The sequence below is a fragment of the Harpegnathos saltator genome, unplaced genomic scaffold (genome assembly GCF_003227715.2).
Source record: "Harpegnathos saltator strain DR-91 unplaced genomic scaffold, Hsal_v8.6 scaffold54, whole genome shotgun sequence".
NCBI lineage: Eukaryota > Metazoa > Arthropoda > Insecta > Hymenoptera > Formicidae > Harpegnathos > Harpegnathos saltator.
Window position 1 is genome coordinate 1,467,395 of NW_020230360.1, and position 22,286 is coordinate 1,489,680.

Sequence of the window (22,286 nt, forward strand, 5' to 3'; positions counted from 1 at the left end):
TAAATTTCTGTAAGGGAAGTTCTTTTTTATTCGGCTGCACCTGAGAGAAGTGTATAGACCGTTTTGAAAGCCAGCTCACATGAATTCACCTCTTCAATTTCGAGCGAAAATATTTATTCGACCATGCGGAACAGAAATTTCACCTTGCACGAGTGAAAAATCACTCGAATTCGAGTGGCTCGCTGGTCACTGCACACCGTTCGAGTGTGCGAACTTCGCTCCGAGAAATTTAGAGAGCATTTCGGAATTTATTATCAGAACGCAGAGCATTATCGGAACGCGGCCGATGGTTCGTTGAGAGAACGGACTTTCTGGGAATTGATCAAGAGCAAGTCGGGGACTATCAGTTACGTTCATAGAACGGCGTTTCGTCCAAATAGTTTCGAAGAAAAGCGCACATCTCGAAGAAGATCAGCCTCCCGTCGCACAAATGAAAATTTATTGTTCAAAAATCGCTACAGATCGCTACAGACCGGTTATTCTTAACCGACCGAGACAAATCTCTCTTTTTTTTTTTTTAATCAATCATTAATGAATTCCCAAGAAAACTGTAAAGCTCGATTTGAAAAAAGGCTTCCTGAAGTATTAATCACAATCTGGAAACCATCGTTAACCGGAAGTTGAAGAATGTTATTTTCAAAGCACTTGACACTAAATTATCCTACATAAGGATTTACAGGATCGCTGATTACAAATCTGATGTTAAAATTGAGATTTGGCTATGCTGACAGCTGTCGATCTCGCTGTTAATTTAAAAAAAAGCATGTTTTCCAGATTGTTATTAATATCTCCTTTCTTCAAAATCGAACTCTGCAGTCTCCTTGGAAATTTATTAACGATTAATTCAAGGAAAAGGAATCGTCTCGATCGGTTGAGAATTACAGTTCGTAGCGACTTTCAAATTTTCACTCCTGTGTGCGTCGGCCGACGATAGTCCTCTCGAAGGATTGTTCCAGTGTTTATTATTCCAGCGCGATTATCGTCGTAATCGTTATTCCACGCTCATAATTATTCCACGTTCAAGGAGTCCCCTTCGCGGACTGACTCCGACTAAGCCGAGTAACATTGTGAACGACGCCGGGCGCAGGATCTCGAAGGATCCTGTCCTGTACGTGTGCGCGCAGACGAGGCGAAGCGACTCCTTACGAGAGAGAAAGGAGCGCGTAACGTTCCTCTTCCCCCTCGTGGCCCCTTTGTGGGACAAGGTTATGCAAGCGAGGGGGACTAGCGCGGAGGTTTTTGACCTGGTTTCACGGCACCCTGATATATATCTACTTCGCTTAGCACACACGTGCGAACGGGTGTGTTGTACGATGGAGCGCGTTAATGGCACCGATTCATCCTGCGTGCTTCGCAGGAAAGAGACGCTGCCCGAGCGATAGCCGAGACAAACTAAACAGCCCGCGCTTAACCTCGCAATTCCTGACTTCGCTCTTCGTTCATCCTGCCTCGCTGCTTCGTCCTGGTTGCTTCGGCTTTCGACGAGAACGTAAGATCGGCCGGGCAAACGGACAACGGACGCGTTTCAACGAAGGGAGGAACCAGGATTCGCGTTGTCACTAGGTCGTCCTGTTCGACCAGGTTCGTCCCGAATTTGCGGAAATCCTGTTTCCTTCGGCCGAAACGCTCGTCCGTTTCGCCCATTGTTATAAATACACCGAACTTCCTTCCTCCGTGTATTTATTTCTTGTACCTAACCTCGCACCTGCAACCCTCGACGTCGAGGCAACGTCGACGAGACTCCGCGCGACCGACTCTACCAACGACGCGTTTCCCCGCAGAATTCGAAGATGAAATCAACCGAGAGAGCCGCAGGGTGTATTCTAAATTTTAAATTACATGTCGCTCCGGTCGATTTAAAACTCGCCGGTTTACTCGAGAGAAGAGAGAGAGAGAGAGAGAGAGAGAGAGAGAGAGAAAGAGAGAGAGAGAGAGACGACCAATCGACGTCGTTAATGCGCTCCATTATGGTTGTGTGAGCGAGTGCGCGCACGTGTTTATGTCCTTTCGAAGTGCACACACGTGGTCCGACGGAGCGACTCGCCGCTCCAGGCGACATTTCGTTTCTCGCAGGAAAGAAACGGGTCGCGCGCGCGCGCGCGCGTTCCTTTTGTAACCGCCGCGGATCGTAAAACCTTCTCGTGGAAAATTCCACCACCGCCAGGAGCGCGCAAGAGGCCAAGAGAGACAGAAAGAGCGAGGAAGAAAAAGAAAGGGAGAGAGAGAGAGAGGGAGAGAGAGAGAGAGAGAGGGGGAGAGAGAGAGAGAGAGAGAGATCGGAAGATCGAGAGGAGGAAAGAGAAACCGAAAGAAAAAGGCCTTCTCTTCCTCTGAGACTGCTCTCTCTCTCTCTCTCTCTCTTTCTCTCTCTCTCTCTCTCTCTCCCTCTCTCTCGCAGTCCCTGCGGAACCGGCGGATTTTTTCGTCGAGAGAAATCAGTTCGAAATTGACGCAACGCCACGACGGCGAAGGCGTTGCAAGGACGCGCCTTAGGTCCGGCCATAGTATTTCAGTCGCAGCGCAATTACGTCCCGACGCACACACACACATACACACAGAGAGAAAGAGAGAGAGAGAGAGAGAGAGAGAGCCGGCTCTACTTGTCGCTCAATTACGCGTCCCGCCGATTAATTCCAGTCACGACTGCGACGACGGAGACGACGGCGGCAATTCTACGGGCGGAGGAAGAGCCCCGAATTGCGGCCCGGGGAAATTAATTCGGGGAAGCAACGCGCCGGAAATATCATGGCGCCGCTAACCGGTCTCGCCGCATGCTCACCCCGTAATGGTGACGCTTAATTGTTCAGCGATTAATGCACGCCGGCTGCGACGCATCAAGCGGCGATCCGTCACGATGATTACGCGCGCGGCGGGAAGCGGCGCGTCGCGTCGCGTGTCGCGCTCTTCTCTCTTAATCATCCGTCGCTCAATTCGCCGTAATCGTCTTGCCGCGTGCGTACGGTTAAAAATAATACGCGCGCCGCTGGACGGACGCGAGAGAGAGAGAGAGAGAGAGAGAGAGAGAGAGAGAGAGAGAGAGAGAGAGAGAGAGAGGGAGAGAGTGCAAGCTACGAACTGAACTCTGAGGGCTGCGCGTTCCTCCGCGTTTCACCTGTAATCGCCTCTTTCCACTTGCCGTCTCTCCGCTTGCGCCGATGCTACTCGCGTATGCCGGGCGTATCGCGACCCGCGGGTGTGACAGCGCGCGTGCACGGATTTTCAAACGCGAGCGTGTCGTTTCACCCGCGGCCGCGAGTCATCGCGCCACTGGGGCGCGGAATAGTCCGTTTTGGAGATTTGCGTCCGTCACCGATAAATAATTAACGCGCTCGTGGGCGTGAAACGCTCTTGCAATCTCGATATTGTACAGGGTGGCCGAAAAAGTTCCTAGGAAAGCTTTGAAATAGTAATAACTTTATTGTGTGTAACCTTTTCGAGATTTTAATTGTACAAGAAGATTTTAGAAAGGATGAAGATTTTTCAGATAACGCGCTCGTGCGACACTTTTGTAGTCTTGATATTGTACAGGGTGGCCAAAAGTTCCTAGGAAAACTGAAATAGTAATAACTTTATTGTGTAACCTTTTCGGGATTTTAATTGTACCAAAAAATTTTAGAAAGAATGAAGATTTTTCAGACAACGCGCTCGTGCACGTAAGACACTTTTGTAGTCCCGATATTGTACAGGGTGGCCGAAAGTTCCTAGGAAAGCTTTGAAATAGTAGTAACTTTATTGTGTGTAACCTTTTCGAGATTTTAATTGTACAAGAAGATTTTAGAAAGGATGAAGATTTTTCAGATAACGCGCTCGTATGACACTTTTGTAGTTTCAATATTATATAGGGTGGCCAAAAGTTCCTAAAAAAATTTTGAAATAGTAATAACTTTATTGTGTGTTACCTTTTCGAGATTTTAATTACATAAGAAAATTTTAGGAAGAATGAAGATTTTTTGGACAATGCTCGTGTATATAAGATATATTTGTAGCTTCGATATTATACAGGGTGGGCCAAAAGTTTCTAGGAGAACTTTGAGACAGTAATGACTATTGTATGAAATTTTCGAAATTTTAACTGTACACCAAATTTTTAGAAAGAATGAAGATTTTCTGAATATAACGCGTTTGTGCGTGCGAGATAATATTGTAGTCTCAATATTATACAGGATGGCCAAAAGTTCCTAGAAGAATTTTAAAATAGTAACTCTATTGTGTGTAATCTTTTCGAGATTTTAATTACGCAAGAAAATATTAGAAAGAATGAAGATTTTTTGAACAATGCGCTCGTGCGTATGAAACACTTTTGTAGTCTCGATATCATACAGGGTGGCTAAAAGTTCTTAAAATTTAGAAATAGTAATAACTTTATTATATATGAACTTTTCGAGATTTTAATTATATACAAAAATTTTACAAAAAATGAGAATTTTTTGACAAACATCAAGTGTAAAAAATAATATCACGTAAATATCTCCTGTTTTTAGTTTTACATAATTCTACTCGATTAGGGTCTTTTCCGTAACAGTTCTATGCGGTAAGGCTTGGATTTCAGCTTGGATGTTGTCCTATAATTACTAAAAGGTTCGGGATTTATTTCAGCATACTTTCCTTTTCAAATAACCTCATAAGAAAAAGTTGATACATTTGCATATGACATTGACATGCCCGCGATACGCTTTTTGAGTTCTAATTACTGAATGATTACTTTTAAAGTAAAATTGCATAATTTTCGTTCCCTGGTTCAAAATAATTCTCATAAATCTCCTAAGCTTGTAATATTACAAGCTGAAAAAGAGATTAACCTAAAAGTTCTTGAAAAAGAATAATTGATTTTTAAAATCACCTAAGAACTTTCGGCTCACCCTATATCAGCGAGTTGTGGAAAATCATTGAACGAGACACACGTTATTTGCACACGATCGTTATTGTCGTTATCTTTTTAACAACGACTTGCTAATTTGCTTGCTATTTTGAACGAATGAAGAATTACATTTTTCGCTAACGGATATAATCATTACTTTGTACACGTAGAGTACATACATGTATACGGAATAGGCAGCGTCGAATCCTAAAAAAAGAAATCTTGGAAATGTGGTAGAAAAAAATAATGGACATTGTAACGACTTGTCACTTGTTGATAACGATAATGAGTTATAAAACCAGTTATGAAAACGACAATAAATAACGTCCGCGAAGAAAAACGATGCATTAGTATGGTTGCGTTTTTCATCAAGAGTAGGAAACAAATGGAAAACGCTACAGGAACGGAAAAGTTTCTAATCAGTCAACTACTCTCGGTCGACTGTCTCAACCGAGTTTTAACGCAGCTGAATATTTTCGTCGCCAAATTCTCGTCTAGGTATCGACTTTCAGTTACACGAACTGGAATGTTTCTTCTTACCGTTATTTATCTCAATGGATAAGCAACGTGTCACTTTCCCGACTATGGTAATTCGCCGTAAAGTGCTTCATCCATACTGCTAGTGTTACTTTCCTTAATAGTAATAATTAGGGAGAAACGCGAGTAACTTTTCAGAGGCAACTTCTCCAAACTCGTTAATTCGCCGCAAAGCGATTGTCTGCAAGACTATGGGACTCGCGAGGAACGCGATCCTCGTCGCAAATTTGGAGACCGTCGAATCACGCGTCGAACGATTACGGAATTGAATTTACTTCGGCGGATTCGCGATCGTTCGACAACGATACAATATTATAATAACAGCACGTGAATTCTTTCTCGTTTTTGCGGATTGCAACGCATAGAAGCTGCGCGACAAATCTGTCGAACATCGCGCATGCGCGCGCGCATACGCCAAAGGGTTCGTCCTTTTCCGGAGAACTTTGCACCCTACTTTGCACTATTCTTCTGCTTTTTCTCCTTCCTCCAGCGAGTTTCGATTGTATTTTTTATGAATTTGATCGACTGAATTTGAATATTCGTCCAAATTCTCTTAAGGGGTTAGGTCACCTTGGACGGGTTAAAATCACTACCATTTCCGGGAATTTTTTCCGAGGACATAACAAAAGAAATACAAAAACAAAAATAAGGTATTTATTAAGCAACACTTTAAGGGAAAAAAAGTATTTTTCTGTAAATATTTTAAACAAAATGACGACATTAAAGCCGAGACACTAGGAGCTCTTTTCGACCGATGCTCTCAGCGGTGTTCAGTCTCACGGCTACAACACTGGACATAAAACAAAAACGAAAAGATTTTTATTATATAGATGCCAAAGACTGAAGAAGTATATATGGATATTTAGAAATATTTATTTTTATGAAAATGGTAAACACTTGAAAAAAAATTTCATGCTTTGACCTAAAAATTTCGTGCAAAAATATTTACAAAAAAAGTTTTTAATATTTCACAAAATCCATATGTACTTCTTCAGTTTCTAGCATCTAGATGATAAAAACTTTTTCGTTTTTGTTTTACGTCCAATGCTGTAGCCATGAGACTGAACATCGCTGAAAGCGTCGGTCAAAAAGTGTTTCGGATTCAACGCCGCCATTTTGTTTAAAATATTTACAAAAAATACTTTTTCTCTCTTAAAGAGTTGCTTAATAAATGTCTTATTTTCATTTTTGAATTTCTTTTGTTATGCCCTCAGAAAAAATTCCCGGAAATACACACACATCTCTGTTCTTCGGGAGTCCCGAAAGTGTGTTCGTCGGAAAACAACGGGCCTAAAATATCTCACATGTCTGGTCCATCCGTAAGAACCGGTTCCACGCGAGTGCGCATGCGCGTGCGAGCGCGAATCTGCCGACCTTTAATTGCGTTCACACCGCTTAACCTTCGAAGCCCTTCGCGCGCGCGCGCGCGCGCACGCGCTCTCGCGACTTTCGCATGCGGGCAATGGGGAATCGTGCTTTTCGTTCGCAAGAGAGAGCTAATCGTTTCTGCGGGAAACGATAGCCCGCGGAGAGCCGCGGCGCTGTGTGTATTTTTAGTCGCGCTCTCCTATTCCTCCAGAGTCCGCAAAGTGGCCGCTCTCGCGAGGACTCGTTTCGCCTTTGGGATTATGCAAATCGATTAGCGGCCGAAATCCCGCATGGGGAACGAGGACGGTACCTCCTCTCCCCTCCTCCTCCGCCTCCTCCGTGGTGCTCAAACGCTGCCCACCGCAACGATGATTCATCGTCACGAGACGTCGCGTGCGCGATTAAGCTCATTGAAAGCGAGACCGCCTCGTGACTTCGATCGAAGCTGCGCGAGACTTCGATAATCGCCCCGGCCGATACTTTTCGCGCCGGCGTCGATGGCGACGGAACAAAATACAGCCAGCCAGCGAATCTATTTGCGAGCGACCGGCGAGCTGCATCCCGGCTCGACTCGCTGCTGACGCTCGTAACCGGTAGTCGTCGAGATTGCGAATCGCGCGCTGTTCATGTCGCGGACACGCTCGCCGGTTTATCGCCGGGCTCTGATGAATCACTTTCTTATCGTAAAACGTGAGACGGGACGCGCGCACGTCGGCATGGACATTTGCCGTGCGACCTGAGGCCTGTTGCGAAATCGGTTTCCGAATCGGTTTGGTTTTAGTTATAAGGTTGGTAGGCCTTAAGCTAACTTAGATACGTTCCGTAAGGTCTCGCCTGCAATAGATGATTTAAGTTAAGTAAGAAACTGACCAATTATCTGTGATTAATCAATTTCTTAAGACTTAAGATTTGAAATACCAATTTAAGTTGTAATTTCTAGCCTTAAGTAAGTTCGGCAATTGAATTCCCATTGAATAAGCACTTTAAACCTTAAGCATTAAGAAATTGACCAATCACAATCAAAGTTAAGGAGAATATTCGCCTATAATTAATCAGTTTCTTAAAGCTTAAATCATCTGTTGTAGACTAAGCCTAATTGATCAGCTGATTCGTGCGATCAACTTTACGATCGGGAGATTCGGTAACCAAGATAATAAGTAATAAAAAATCTATCCACTTCTCTATCCAATGTTACAAAATTAGTAACTAAAACCAAGTTTGTAAATAGAAATAATACATGGCTGCGAACATCCAAGCATGATTAGCTGATCAATTACGGAACGTATATAAGTTAGTTCTGAAGGTCTATCAACCTTCTAACTGAAACTAAAGTTTCCAAAACCGATTTCGCAACAGGCCTGCGGTCTTCACGGATTGCTAGCCTCAGGCGCGAGGAAACCGGACGCCATCGGTCATCGGGATCGAGAGTCATCGGCGAGTTTAACCCTTAACACTACGAAGAGCGACTAGAGTCGCCGGTCGTAAAACGATCTCTGGCTATTGAAAGTGATTATATTGTTCGATGAAAATAAAAAAAGACACCAGGACGGGACTGGTTACCCCCTGCAATTTCTTGATCGTTAAACACGAATTCGATTTCTAAATTGCTCCATCACGTTACGATTTCGAGAAATTTGCAGCCGAAGTTGCAGAAAAAATTGTTTTCACGCGTATTATGTTACATTATAATGAACTGCGAAATGTGATGCGTTGAAAGATTTTATTGCAATTGAAATCAAGCATGTTGTTGGGACTTTCAGGACTCGGAAGGAATTTTTGTTATAGACTATAGTTATTTATTAGTATGTTATTTGCTATAGTTAATAAGATATTCATGATTAAATGAATTCGATCGTTGACAATTTACCAAATAGCTTTCGATCGTGTTTATTTAAATTTGATAGTTTTTTAGGTTACTGAACACGATGTCGAAATTGACAAATTTCGAATGGTGGATTTTCAACATGATAGATGTCGTGACTTAAAAGAATTAATGTATATAGCGGCTTTTCATAATATTGAGAACATGAATCTAATGTCAAAATTAACAAATTCAAAATGGAAGATGAGAATTAACCCTTTGAGCCACGAATTTTTCCTTTTAACCGATTTCTATAAAACTTTGTATCCACAGATTTTCTGGGTCGCTAATTACGAATCCGTTGTCAGATTTTCGAAATTCAAAATGGCAAATCCAATATGAGGGACGTAAAATTTAAAATTCAACCAATTTCCATGAAACTAGGTATCTAGGGGTTTTTAATGTTGCTGATCACAAATCCGTTGTCAGATTTTCAAAATTTAAAATGGTGTAGAAATTTGGATTTTTTAAAATTCTCGCTTCGCTGTATTGAATCAGCCATCGTGAATTTTGAAAATCCGATGATGAATTTATAATTAGCAACCCAAAAACCCTTCAATATCAATTTTTCTAGAAATTGAAATATTTTTAAGTTTTCCGACATATTGGATTGGTCATCTTGAATTTTGAAAATCTGATGATCGATTCGTAATCAGCGACCCAAGAAAATCCTAGATATCTCGTTTTACAGAAATTGATTGAATTTTTAATTTTACGTCCGCCATATTGGATCTGCCATTTTGAATTTCTAAAATCTGACAACGGATTCGTAATCGGCGCCCAAAAAAAATCCCTGCGTATCAATTCCCAGATAAAAATAGTTAATTCTTTGCCTTGCCATACATTTATTCTTAAAGACATTTTATTGTGTTTACTTATTTACTATTAGCAATAATAAATTTAAAGAATTTATAAGTAATCACAATTATTTTATACTAGTTAGGGTCTTAAGAAGCTAAAAAATATAATTGCTAAGAAATCGATCATTAAAACTCATAAAATAAAAAAACTGACGGAATATAGGTGGGTCTCTGGATGTCCGCCTGCGTCACAAAGGGTTACACCGTGTTATGTAACATATTTTCAACTATGAATAATTTATCAACCATCACCGACGCAAGAAATTTATTTTAGACGCTAGAAGCTCCAATAACGTATTTAATTTTTACTACAACAAAACTTTTCCATCGCGTCATATTTCGTAATTATAATATGAGAATTATAATAGGACAAAATACGTGAAAATAGCCCTTTTTGCACACTTTAACTACAAATTCCTCGAAATTATGACATGATGGAGCCATTTCGTATTCGGAACCAGATTCGTATTCACTGTCCAAAAAGCAAGAAACTTGTCGCGTTTTGGTACTCGAAAAGAAAATCATTTTTTGTCGAATTGCGTTTTAGTCACTCTAACATTAAATGTACTTTGAGAGCTGAGAGCAACTTTGATCGCGAAAACAATGACTAAACAGCGATAGCTTCAGCCGCAAACATGTTGAAATTATTGTATTTATGCCGATATGCATATATTGGGTAATATATTGCTCGTATATAGTCTTGTTTGCGCGGCTAATGCCGGTTTCTACGTCGAATGAACCTTGATATCTGAGCTTCGACTCTATTAATGCCTGTTTCCACCAACCTTGGTTAACCTAACCTAACCGGCTGGTTATTCCAGCGAAAGTGGCCAATTGCATCTGTTGTTAATCAGAATTGACAAATGCGATTCGTCGATTCCGATAGAATAACCTGTCGGTTAAATTAACTGCAGTTGGTAGAAATGGGCATTAGACTAGAAACACTTAAAATCAAGTTATGTTTTAACTTATCGAATTTCGGATATCGGAAGTGTGCAGAAGATACAAACGGCTTTGCGACCGTTGAGTGATCATCGATTGAGTCGTACTTTCAGATTCATGATAGATTCAGAAAAATACCTTAATGACAATGAGCGCTCAGTCAACCGTTGTATTTCCTGAAGGTAGCCTCGTCTCGCGATGGCCGTGACATTAAAACTGCAATTGACTAAAATAATCGAACCCAACTTCGAATAAATTATGATCACATATTAATAATCGCTTGAATTATTTACTTCGACTTGCATGATTATAATTTATATTAACAATTAATCTTTTCCTGAAACCTAAACAGTTTCAAGTTAAATATAATTTCATTTTTTAAGCGATTCTGAACGGAAAACACAAAACTTTCCCAACATTCTTTCAAATTCTCATTTCACACTGGAATTTTGTTCTTTTGATTTTCTGTTCTTGTTAAATTTTTATTATCATTGAATATAACTGTGATAGCAAAAATTGAATGCAATTGAATGAAATTTTTATTATTATTGGATAGTTGGTAAGAAAATGAGATATGAATGGGTCTCTTAATTTGTTATCGTAATAAATCGGACAACTAATTTTGCAGCAAATTTTAATATTTTAATCGCAATGTATGCTGGGCCTGAGAAACAATTCTGAGAAATTTTTATGCGGACTGTAGGAAACGGACTGTAGGAAGTACCGGACTTCTAGGAAACATCAACAAAAAGGAGTAAAATGTGTCTTTAAGCACCTTTAAGACATTTTTGAAGGCTTTGTACTATCCTCGTCGCTTTTCGGCCGGATTTTGTCGCAATGAAGAGATTGCGACCGGTCCTGAACTCACCGGATGAACCAGTGAAAAGGAACCACTCCGTTGAAAAAACCTTTTGTGGACAGGAAAATTTCACGTGCGGCGAGGCCGGCTGGAAATTCGTGCAGACGACATTTGTCACCGACGTAAAGGAACGTAGCAAGCTCGCGGATCCTGGCACCACTGATCCTAAGGATCGGCTTTTCCGTGTGTACGCCATAATATTTAAAAATAATTTACCTCGGGGGAGGTCACCCTGATTTGGACGTAGCTAAATGGCCTCGTTGAATAATAAGCAATTTTGCGATACGTATCGGCGAAACGATTGAACTTGAACCATGGACGAAGCACACAGCTGCGCGTTTAGGAAAATTTGATTAGACGCTCCCGCAATAAATAACGAGGCTCGCATGCAACTTTGATCGAGTCAATCGCCCCTGACAACGGAACGAACGAGCCCCGTTACGATTGCAAATCAATGTCGCGAGGTTTTACGAGCCGTTTCTATTCCACGCGAGATGCACGCGATGCCCATCTCTCTTTCTCTCTCCCTCTATCTCTTGAACATCTGGCGCTTTTAAATTTATCCGACGTTTCCATCTTGCGAGATCTCGATGAACGGCCGGAAAGATCTTGTCGAATTTCATATATCGAGTGCATTGAAAAAAATACAAACAGCTTCATAATCGTCGAGTGATCAGTGTTGTTTATTACTTTTACTGGATGTACGTTTAGATTCATCACAGATCTAAGAAAAATTCTAATGACAATGAGCGTTCAGCCAACCGTTATGTTTCCTGAACGCGATTATATCTCGATGGCCGCGGCGATAAAATTGTAGTTCCCCCTTGTGTGTGGCAATAAATATACCTTGCCACCTTTTTCTTTTTTCATTTTTACGATGTGCTGTTTACAATTTAATGAAAATAAATATGATCTCATATTTTTCTGATGTACTAATACTTTACATGTTTTTATATTCGATGGTTCATTTTTAATTATTCATAGATAAATAAAGTTGAAAAAAGCAATTTAAACAAATTTAATTTCCCGGGAAATATAATTGTCCTTAAATAAATTTGAGATTAAAGGCTGAAAATTTTACTGAACATTCTTCACATGTCAAAATATAATATATATTTTTTCCAGAATCTTTTTATAAACAAATAAAGATATTTTTAAAGAACTTTTTATAGACAAATAAAGTTGAGAAAAAACCATTTAAAAATAAACTTAATTTCTTGGGAACTATTCAAAATTAAAGGCTGAAAATTTTACTGAACATTTTTCACATGTCAAAATATAACATGCATTTGTTCCAATAGCTTTTTATAAACAAATAAGAATTTTTTTAAAGAATTTTTTATAGACGAATAAAGTTGAGAAAAAAATTATTTAAATGAATTTAATTTTTGAAAAATATGAGATTAGAGGCCGAAAATTTTAATATTCTTCACGTCAAAATATGATATATATTATTTCCAGAAATTTTCGCAAGCTTTTTTTTATTTTCTTGTAGACTTTTTTGTATAAACAAATTACTCGAATGAATTTTATAAATCTGACATGAAATTCGTAATTAACGCTCTGAAAAATCTTTATATTGTATATCTAATTTACATCTGTTCAGGCTTATATTAATTTACTTTTACACGGCCGCCATATTGAATCTGCCATTTTGAACTTTTGAAATCTGACTTCAGATTATCAATGATCCAAAAAACATAGAAATGCAAGATTCCCTAGCAATCTGTTAAGTAAGAAATGTGGGGTTAACAAAACACAAAAGGTTAACGAAAATAATCAAAATCGACATCCAGCAAGTCGCGATTACAACAATCGATGACGATTGTCTCAACTGATTCCCTCGATTATAATGCACACGAATAAAGAGCTTCATCGCACGACCGACGAGATTATTCGCAACTATGTATTATTCAACGATGAATTAATTTTCGCCATTGATTCGCCGATTATCACGAAACTTCAAACGTGGCAACGGAGACGAAATTTCTCGGGGAAACTCACACGGTCGAGAATTTCGTCTCGCCGGCACGGCGAGAGGAGGACAAGCTCGCGTCGTCCCATCATCTCTCGACCTAATCGCAGCCGTATTATTATGCCGCATTCTAGCGCCAGTTAACAGTGGCGCGGCGGCGCTCCATCAATCATAACCGTTCAGCCGTGTAACGACAACGGACAAGCGTGGATGTGAAGAAAGAATTGTATAATGTATGAAACGCCAGCCTAGAAAACACGTACGACCTCCGCAGGCGGCGGGTCAGAATTTCAGGAAGCGCGGCCGAAGTCCGCCGATCGTGGAAACATCCCGATCTCCCATCTTCGCGCGAACCTTTGCCCCCGGCGCGATAAAAGGGAAAAGAAAATTGCCCGCTCGGTTACACAAACCGAGCGTGCATGTAACTCAAAAAGGGTTACGAGACAAACATCCGCCATGTTGTTCGTTATCGCGACCGAGAACGTTCCTCCCGACAGCCCGGATGGAAATTTCTCGGTTCGTGCCGCGTGGCCGAATTTTCCACCCAGTTCTTGTTCTTCCCGGGCAACGGGAAATTCAGTTACGCCATTTTCCTGCAAGTTGCCTTCTTCAAACGCGACCGGACGGCTGTTTTTATTACAACGAAGCGAAATGCCTTCGATCGGACGACGTATCCTCGCACAAGAAGAGGATTCCCCTTTGTTCCCTTGTCGATCGATTTCTCCAACTAGACGCTCCAACAAAGCTTAGCCTCCCCCTCCTCTCTCTCTCTCTCTCTCTCCCTCTCCCTCTCTCTCTCTTCCTGGTCTTGCGTTCGCACGCTGTTCGCTCGCGAAACTATTTCGCGGCTATTTCACGATGACTGGCCGATTTCTCGTCGTTTCAGCATGTATATGCCACGAGTGCTGATGCGGCAGCCGAAAGTCGCGCGCCATCGAGGGGAGGAAGAAAAGCAGAAAAGGCCGTTTCAGCTCGACGCCGAGCGCGAAAATTTCCGGTAGATATCAATATTAGTGGCGACCTCTCAGCGATTTCCATGACCTTGACATGTGTTTTCGAGGACATGACTCTGACTAACTTGCAAAAAGTTGTAGCCGGCGTTCGTTGTTCGTCGCGAAGTAATGAACAATTGAAGATAATGGCTGAACGAAGTTTGGAGAATAAGATTGCGCATATTGCCGCACGAATTACACCAACTTTACACGAAGAAATAGAAAGAAGATAGAGAGTTACGATAAATTGTGGTCATACGGTAATTTAATAATCTAATCTAACCTAACCTAACCTAATCTAATAGCTAATAAGCCCTTTTCCCAGAGAAATTATCGTCTTCTCAAACGAATGCGTCTAACATAAACTAAAAGTGGAAATTATGTAAAGATCAGCGAATATATTTACGCAAGATTTGCTAAACTATTATTTATTTATTTCTTTGCTTAATCCTTTCTTAATTCTTTCAATTCTTTCTTTATCGTTTTTATTTTTAGTACATAATGGACTCATTTATTCTCACAAAGGCGAAGAAAGAGAGCTGACTACATTAAGTTAATTTATATTAGTTTAAAATTAAAAGAAAAATTAGAAAAAATCCGCTGAGGAATGTATATTTACATACGCCACGTCGTCGGTCATTACTTTTAATTGTTCGCAATAAACAACGAACGACGGCTACAACTTTTACAAGTTAGCCAGAACCCCGTCCTTGACAGCATATGTCAAGGTGATCGAAATCGGTGAGAGGTCGCCAATAATATTAACATTTAACAAATTCCCTTCGCTCGCGCGGCGAGCGCGTTGCGCAACGCAAAAATCGGCTTTTAATGATCGCTGTCCGGCACAACGGGCACGTACGCAAGTAATAAACAGTCTGGCGAGGCGTTTTAATCGCGACTGATGTCACGTTGCGGAAAAAGAACGTGTGATTTTCGCGCCGCGATAACGCCAACTATTCGACGCTGCATTCATGACTCCCTCTCTCTCTCTCTCTCTCTCTCTCTCTCTCTCTCTCTCTCTCTCTCTCTCTCACCCTCCTTTCTCTCTCTCATCCTCCTTTCTCTCTCTCTCTCTCTCTCTCTCTCTCTGCTCCTCGGCAGAAGGACGACCGCTACTGTATGCTAATTCCAGCATGCGCTCACGCGAGAAAAAGGCGCAATCGATCTTTCATCTCGCTCCTGCGCGAGATGCGAGGGTCCGCGAAAGGGGAAGAGCAGAAGCAGCGTCGCGTCGCTTTCGGCCATTGCTACTTCCGGCCGTGAGGAATGATCCACGATCTACAGGCGATCTACGTACCTAGGCTGCGAATCGACCGTTCGGCGCGCACCACCCGCGCGGACAGCAGCGTCGTGCAGGCGGCGTTCCCAGCCGCGAGGAGGTCCCCGACTGCGCGCGCGCGCGTTCGCCTCCTCAGCGTCCGCGGGCCGCGTAACTCATCTCCGGCCGGCTGCTTTTCGCGACGAGGAAGGAAGAGCAGGAAGAGACACAGGGGACACGCGCGCGCGCGCCTGTGTGTATGCGTGTACGTGTGTGTGTTTACTCGCGGAGTCGCGGAGACGAGGAATGGCAATCATGCGCGCGAGACCGACGCCGTCGACGTACTGACACTCGGCCATCCGCGCGACCGGAACGGGCTTCCCTTGGGAAACGCCGTGCGTCTCGCTTGCTCGCTCGTTCGCGCGTAAGGTGAGCGGCGAGAGATGCGGTGGAGAGAGAAAGGGGAAGAGAGAGAGTGCGAGAGAGAGAGAGAAAGAGAGAGAGAGAGAGAGAAAGAGAGAGAGGACGGGAGAAAGACGTGACGAGAGAATCGAATTTCCGCGACCGGCCGGCCGGTCAGCCAATAGCGCGCGGCCGGCTAAGCGACTCCGCTCGCGCGCGCGCAGGCGCAGTAACCGCGCGGCTCGACACGCGCGATCGCCATGTTCTGTGGGAAATCGGCTTGTTTTCGTGTCGCGCGGCTTATATCCTAAGAGGATGATGATTACGAAGTGTACGGTATCTGTGTAAAAATGCCCGGCTTCTCTCTTCGTACCTCCCAATAGCTATCTTCCAAATAAATATAGCCATCAGGTAACCAAAAATTCCTTCTCCTGGCTGAAACCTCTGATTACCCTGATAGCACATGTTCTCCTGGGGACGTTCTCTGGACATCTGTACTATTAGGGTACGTATCTAAGGGATAGCTGTTCTTCGCACCATTAGCTTTCGGCGCTGTAAATTACCATATTCTGCCGGAGAGAGACTGAGAGAGAGAGAGAGAGACCCTTAAGAAAAATTACTTTAAGATGTTCAAATTAACCTAAAGTTACTTGTAGTTAACTATAAATTACTTACAGTTAACTATAGATAATTTTAAGTTAATTTAAAGATTTGAAGTAATTTTTCCTAAGGGGAGAGCACTCTATATCTTTTTCCAAACGAAGTCGTTAGAAAAATCAGGTGTCATCCAACATTTGAAAATTGTTCGGTTTATTTGTCATTGTATAGTAACTTATTGTATAGCACTTATTGTATATGTAACTTATTGTCTAAGATCCAGAAATACATGATCATCATCATCGCCATCATCATCAGATTAAACAATATCGATATCCACGAGCAACTGTTATGTTTGTATTTTCATAAAAATTGCAACGATTACGTACTCTTGTAATCTTTTAGGTTATCAGGTTATATTTAGGTTATATTACAAATCGATATCTACCAGACATTCGCTACTTCAGGTAGAGGATAAGTTTATCTACCGGATACAAACCTCACAAGAATGAAGAAAACCGATTCCAGGAAATGTCTGTCGTATGAAGTTATCGAGAACTTATCTAGGAGTGAAGAAATTAAACATAAGTGCAGGAGAGGGTCTTTCTCTTTCTCTTTCTTTCTTTGTTCAGGCAAATGATTACAAGGCTCTTTGATACAAATTAAAAGTAGAGAGGAAAGGACGAGAAGAGGCGATCACTCCGTCCTGTGGATCGAGTTGTTTTAATCGAGCAGTTCTCTTCTTGTACGTGCATATTAAAAAGATAAACATTACGGAGTTTTTGAGGTTATATCGGATTTGAAATATATTTATATAAAAAAAAAGAGAAAGATATCTCTCTCCTTCTCTCTCTACTTAAATAAATAATTATAAGATTCTGTGATTCTCTTTAATCAAAAGGAGGATCTTTTATACAAAACCTAAATGTTTTTCATATCTAATTTGAAGATATTTATAATATACAATAAATATTACGCACCATATGTGCACTGTATATTAAAAATATATGCAGATTAAACCTGCAATTTGGCTCTAATCATCTTCACTTTCTATACTTTTTTAATCTCTCTTACTTTCTCCCAAAGTGAACAGGCGAATTTAAATGTAGAAAATTTAATGTAGAAACGAAAATTGTTTATTTCTTTCTTTTTCCTTTTTTGTAATAAGAATCGAGCGAGGCTTGCTCGTTCCACTTGAGAAGACACTCGAAGATTCCATCTTTATACGCGAGGAAAAAGGAGACGGGGGATCGAGGTTCAATTTAAATATTGATTCCTTCGATTAGTCAGCGCGCGTTATGGACGGCGAAAATAAGGAAACGCAGCGCTAATTGGTCGCGCGCAGAAGTGTTTTCCCACAAAACAAGGAAGAGGATCAAAGGAGGACGGTGAAAGCTCTGATGGTAAATAATCAGTAAGAATGGAAGACTAATAAGAGCCACTGCTGCATTGGGCGCGACGATTAATTAACATTTAGATTATTAACTCTTCATGTGGCAATGGTAAATGCACTCATCACTTTTTCATTTTTATAATGGATTGTACTGTTTACAGTTTAATGAAAATAAGTATGATCTCACATTTTTCTGATATATTGTTACTTACTTTACATGTTTCCTATACTTCTTATGTCCGATTTATTTCTAATTATTCATGGACAAATAAAGTTGAACAAAACGATTTAAAGAAAATTTATTTCTTGGGAAATATTTTAAATTAGAGGCCGAAAATTTTACTGGATATTCTTCGCATGTCAAAATATAACATATATTTTTTCAGAATTTTTTTTATAAACAAAGATTTTTTTTTAACTTTTTATAGACAAATAGACGTGAGAAAAAACGATTTAAAAAAAATTAATTTCTTGAGAAGTATTTGAGATTTTAGAGATCAAAAGTTTTACTGAATATTCTTCACATGTCAAAATATAATATAATTTTTCCAGAATTTTTTTCAAGCTGCATTTTTTTATAAACAAATTATTTGAATAAATTTGGAATTCTGACATGAAATCCGTAATTAACAATCTGAAAACCCTTTATATCCTGTGTCTGATTTATTCAAACTCATACTGACCTAACCCCTATAAGGCAGCCATATTGGATCTACCATGATTTGAATTTTTGAAATCTGATTAAAAATTTGTAATCACACAAAGCGCGTGATGCAAGGTCGAAATGAATGATGAAAGGTTTGACCGTGGCTGACTGGACTTTACGGTATTCCATATACGTTGAAGTCTAGAAAATAAATCTATAATGTACAATACGCTATCGAACAACTTCTTATCTTCCCGTTAAGATTCAAGCTATCGGTCGACATCCAACACTAACTCTTATGTTAATAATCTTTCATCCTTAAGATTCCTGTCTCTTCGCCGCGGTCATCTTGGTTTATGACGTCAGAGATGAGAAAATGCCTCTCAACTCTTGCAAAATATGTTGAAAAAGAAAAAAAATATATATATATATAAAATATATTTTGCAAGAATTTTTAGAATATATATTCTCGCTTCTAACTTATGTATATGTTATAGATTTATTTTTCAGATTGATTCCTTAGACTAGATTTATTAATGTATGTGTTGAAAAACATATGCAAAGAAGGACATGTTTACAAAATGACGTGATCGACTGAGGAAGGATTTAAAAATTACTCCAAAGAAAACTGTCCTTTCGCTCAAACGATCGATCAATAACCGCGAAATTAACGCGACAGAATCCTGAGAAAAATTAAGCTGAAAAGATAACTGTTGGGGCGAAAGGTAAGCATGTTCAGATAATCTTCAAGACCCGCTCGAGAGATCGATCATCATTTGACGAGCATATCTTCTCACTTCAACGTCTCTCCCAAGGACCTCCGTTTCCTCGTTCCAGCCGTCGTCAGTCAAGAGTTCGGCGGCAACGGGACAGGAATAAAGGACGAAGACTGTCTCGTGGGGACGAAGAAGCACGCGTACCTTGCGCAGGAGAGAGAGAGAGAGAGAGAGAGAGAGAGAGAAAGGGAGAGCCTCCTCACTCTTCTCCAATCCGGGCCGTTGCGTTCGTGACACGGCGCGATCGTCCTATTTCGACGATTTCGCGGCGACGCTCGCAAGCGCAAGTTCTCCTCCGACGACGATGACGACGACGACGATGACGGCGGCAAATTGGGTCGCGGCCGTGCGAGAGCCCGAAACTCCGGACTCCCCCTCCTGCCGGGGGGCCGCGCACTTTTTAATGAATATACATCGCCGACACCGCGCTCGGATCCGTTTGTCCCATTTTTGTGCTCGTCATTTTGCGCTATCAACCGGCGTATATGTAGATCACCGGCGCAACATCGATCGCATATGCATGCGTTCGCAACAAGTATTCAGAGTGCCTCCACTTTGTACGTTGCATATGCATTTATGCAAACGCCGAGATCAACGTAACGGCGTGTTTATACGGCCGCGGCGTCGCTGTGTTGGGCGAACAACCCCGAGGAGCGTGCACCTTCGAGACTCGCTCGCACACGCGCATACACACACACACACACACACACACACACACAAGCGCGTTTACTCGCACTTCGCACCGGTTCAGTTCAGATCGCGAAGTTGTCGCGAACGAGAGAAAAACGAGGGAAAAGGTGAGCGCGGAGAGCGGCCGCGTCGACGAGCGACGATGAAAATCGCGCCGTCGGTCGACGTCGCGAAGGCGCGAGATCGCGCGCGGCAAATTGTTGTCAATTGAATAATGAAGAGAGCGCGGAACGTAACGGCGCATCGAGTCGCCGTCGATATCGCGCACTTTTCCAATCGGCTGCCGCGACGACTGCGGCGGCGACGTTCTTTCTTCCTCCCTCCCTCCCTCTCACTCCCCCCCTCTCTCTCTCTCTCTTTCTCCTTCGAGTCGACTCGCGACACGCGGAACTAATTAATCTTCGAGTGTCGCGCTCGGGACACGTCGATCGCATGCCGTTAGAGAAAATTCCACGACCGCCTGCGGCGACTCGATGAGGTCGATTTCGCCGTTTAGGTCGGCCGACGGATCAAATACAACGAGATTTCGTAAGAACAAGAGAGAGAGAGAGAGAGAGAGAGAGAGAGGTGCTGGCCAGAAATAGATGTCTCACGTTATCGGTTTTCTCTTATCCTGCGGATTCTATTCGCTTCGTACAAGACGTGCGAAAAGAAGAAAAGAGACGCGGGTTTCTTCCTTCCTTTTGATCTGATCGAGACGAATAAGGGAGAAGGGGGGGAATCCACGACGAGAGGAAAGAACGCACGTAGGTCGCGGAGAAAGACCGTAATCGATGTTATCTTGTCCCCGCGAATTTTTCGCGCTTCCGTGCGAGATATGCCAAGATACGGATTTCTTCCTTACTCTCTTCACTTCGCCGAGAAGACCACGCAGGAATTTCGCAGGAAAATCCGCGAAAGAGGATAAGTCGCATTGATCGTAGCGAAGGACTGAGAGAACGTAATATCGTGTAATCGATATTTTATCTCTTCCCCGATACTGAGAAAGAATATTCAAAAGATAACAAGTATCTATTCGCGATGAGTACCAATCGCATACTTTTGTACTTGTAACATGATATACAGGGTGTTCCATTTGTAATGCTGCAGGCAAATATCTCTCGAAAAATATAAAAGATACGGAAAAATATTTCGAACAAAAGTTGTTCGGGTTGAAGGGGGACATAAGGCAGTGATATCTCTTTGTTTACAGATGGCACCACTTTCCAGATATTCACAACTTGTCTTAAATACGGAAATCCCAATTTTTTATTGTATGATCATCATTGTATCACCAATTAATTTGAACAACTTTCGTTTGAAACATTTTTTACTTGCCTGATATTTTCTGGGATATCTAAAGAAAATTTAATATTTTTTTCAATATTTAGCTTACGATATCTCTGTAATTATTTATCGGAAGAAAAAGTGGGGGTAGGGGGTATTAGACTTTTTTTACCTTATTTGGTTTCAAGAATATGCTGTTACAATAGTATCTTAACTTTTGTTAACTTATTGACCTTTGGAAATTTCAAATCGTCAAGTTTGTAAGAGTAAACTTGAAACCAAATAGAATAAAAAGGTAGTATCTTATCTAGTATCACTTTTTCTTCCAATAAATTCCGACAAAATTATCGAAATATAAAACATAAGCTAAACAGAATGCTAACTGGAGGGCAAAAAAATCTTGCAGCTGCCGAAACCCGGGATCGAACCGGGGACATTTAGATCTTCAGTCTAACGCTCTCCCAACTGAGCTATTTCGGCTCGTTGTTGTAAGCTAAATATTGAAAGAAATGGTGAATGTTCCTCAAATATCTCAAAAAATATTAGGCAAATAAAAAAAATATTTCAGACAAGTTATTTAAATTAATTGGTAAAAAAAGATGATAAAAATTGGGGTTTCTATTTAAGAAGACCCCATTTATAAGAAAAGTGATGATCAAGTGACAATTACTTAAGAAAAGTGATGAATATCTCGAAAATGGCCATCAGTAAACAAAATGATATCGCTGTCTTATGTGCGCCTTTAAATCGAAAAATTTTTGTCTGAAATGTTTTTCTGTATCTTTTATATTTTTCGAAGTACTTGCCTGCGGCATTTAAAATGGAACACACTGTACTTGTTCTTATTATCTTATTCATTTTTATTATTTATTTATTTATTTCTTATGTTCTTATTTTCTATAAGAAAACATTTGTTTCCAATTAAAGAAACTCTCCAGAAACCGTAAATTCTCGCGAAAACAATCGTTTTACTTACAATAATACATATATTTTTCACTAAAAAAAA

The 22,286-nt window shown here is 41.1% G+C and overlaps 1 protein-coding gene and 1 non-coding gene across 3 annotated transcripts in view; both read right to left on the bottom strand.

The window, feature by feature from the left end:
- Positions 1-15,916, bottom strand: part of Ae2 (anion exchange protein Ae2) — a 94,452-nt gene extending 78,536 nt beyond the window's left edge. For both annotated transcript variants that reach the window (XM_019843808.2, XM_019843809.2), the window contains exon 1: positions 15,550-15,916. The gene's annotated coding sequence lies outside the window, so the exon portion shown is untranslated. The remainder of the gene's footprint in view (positions 1-15,549) is intronic.
- Positions 15,917-21,687: 5,771 nt separating this feature from the next.
- On the bottom strand, positions 21,688-21,760 carry TRNAF-GAA (transfer RNA phenylalanine (anticodon GAA)). The gene has a single exon. It is a non-coding gene; the product is annotated as a tRNA-Phe (tRNA).
- Between the last annotated feature and the right edge of the window lie 526 nt (positions 21,761-22,286).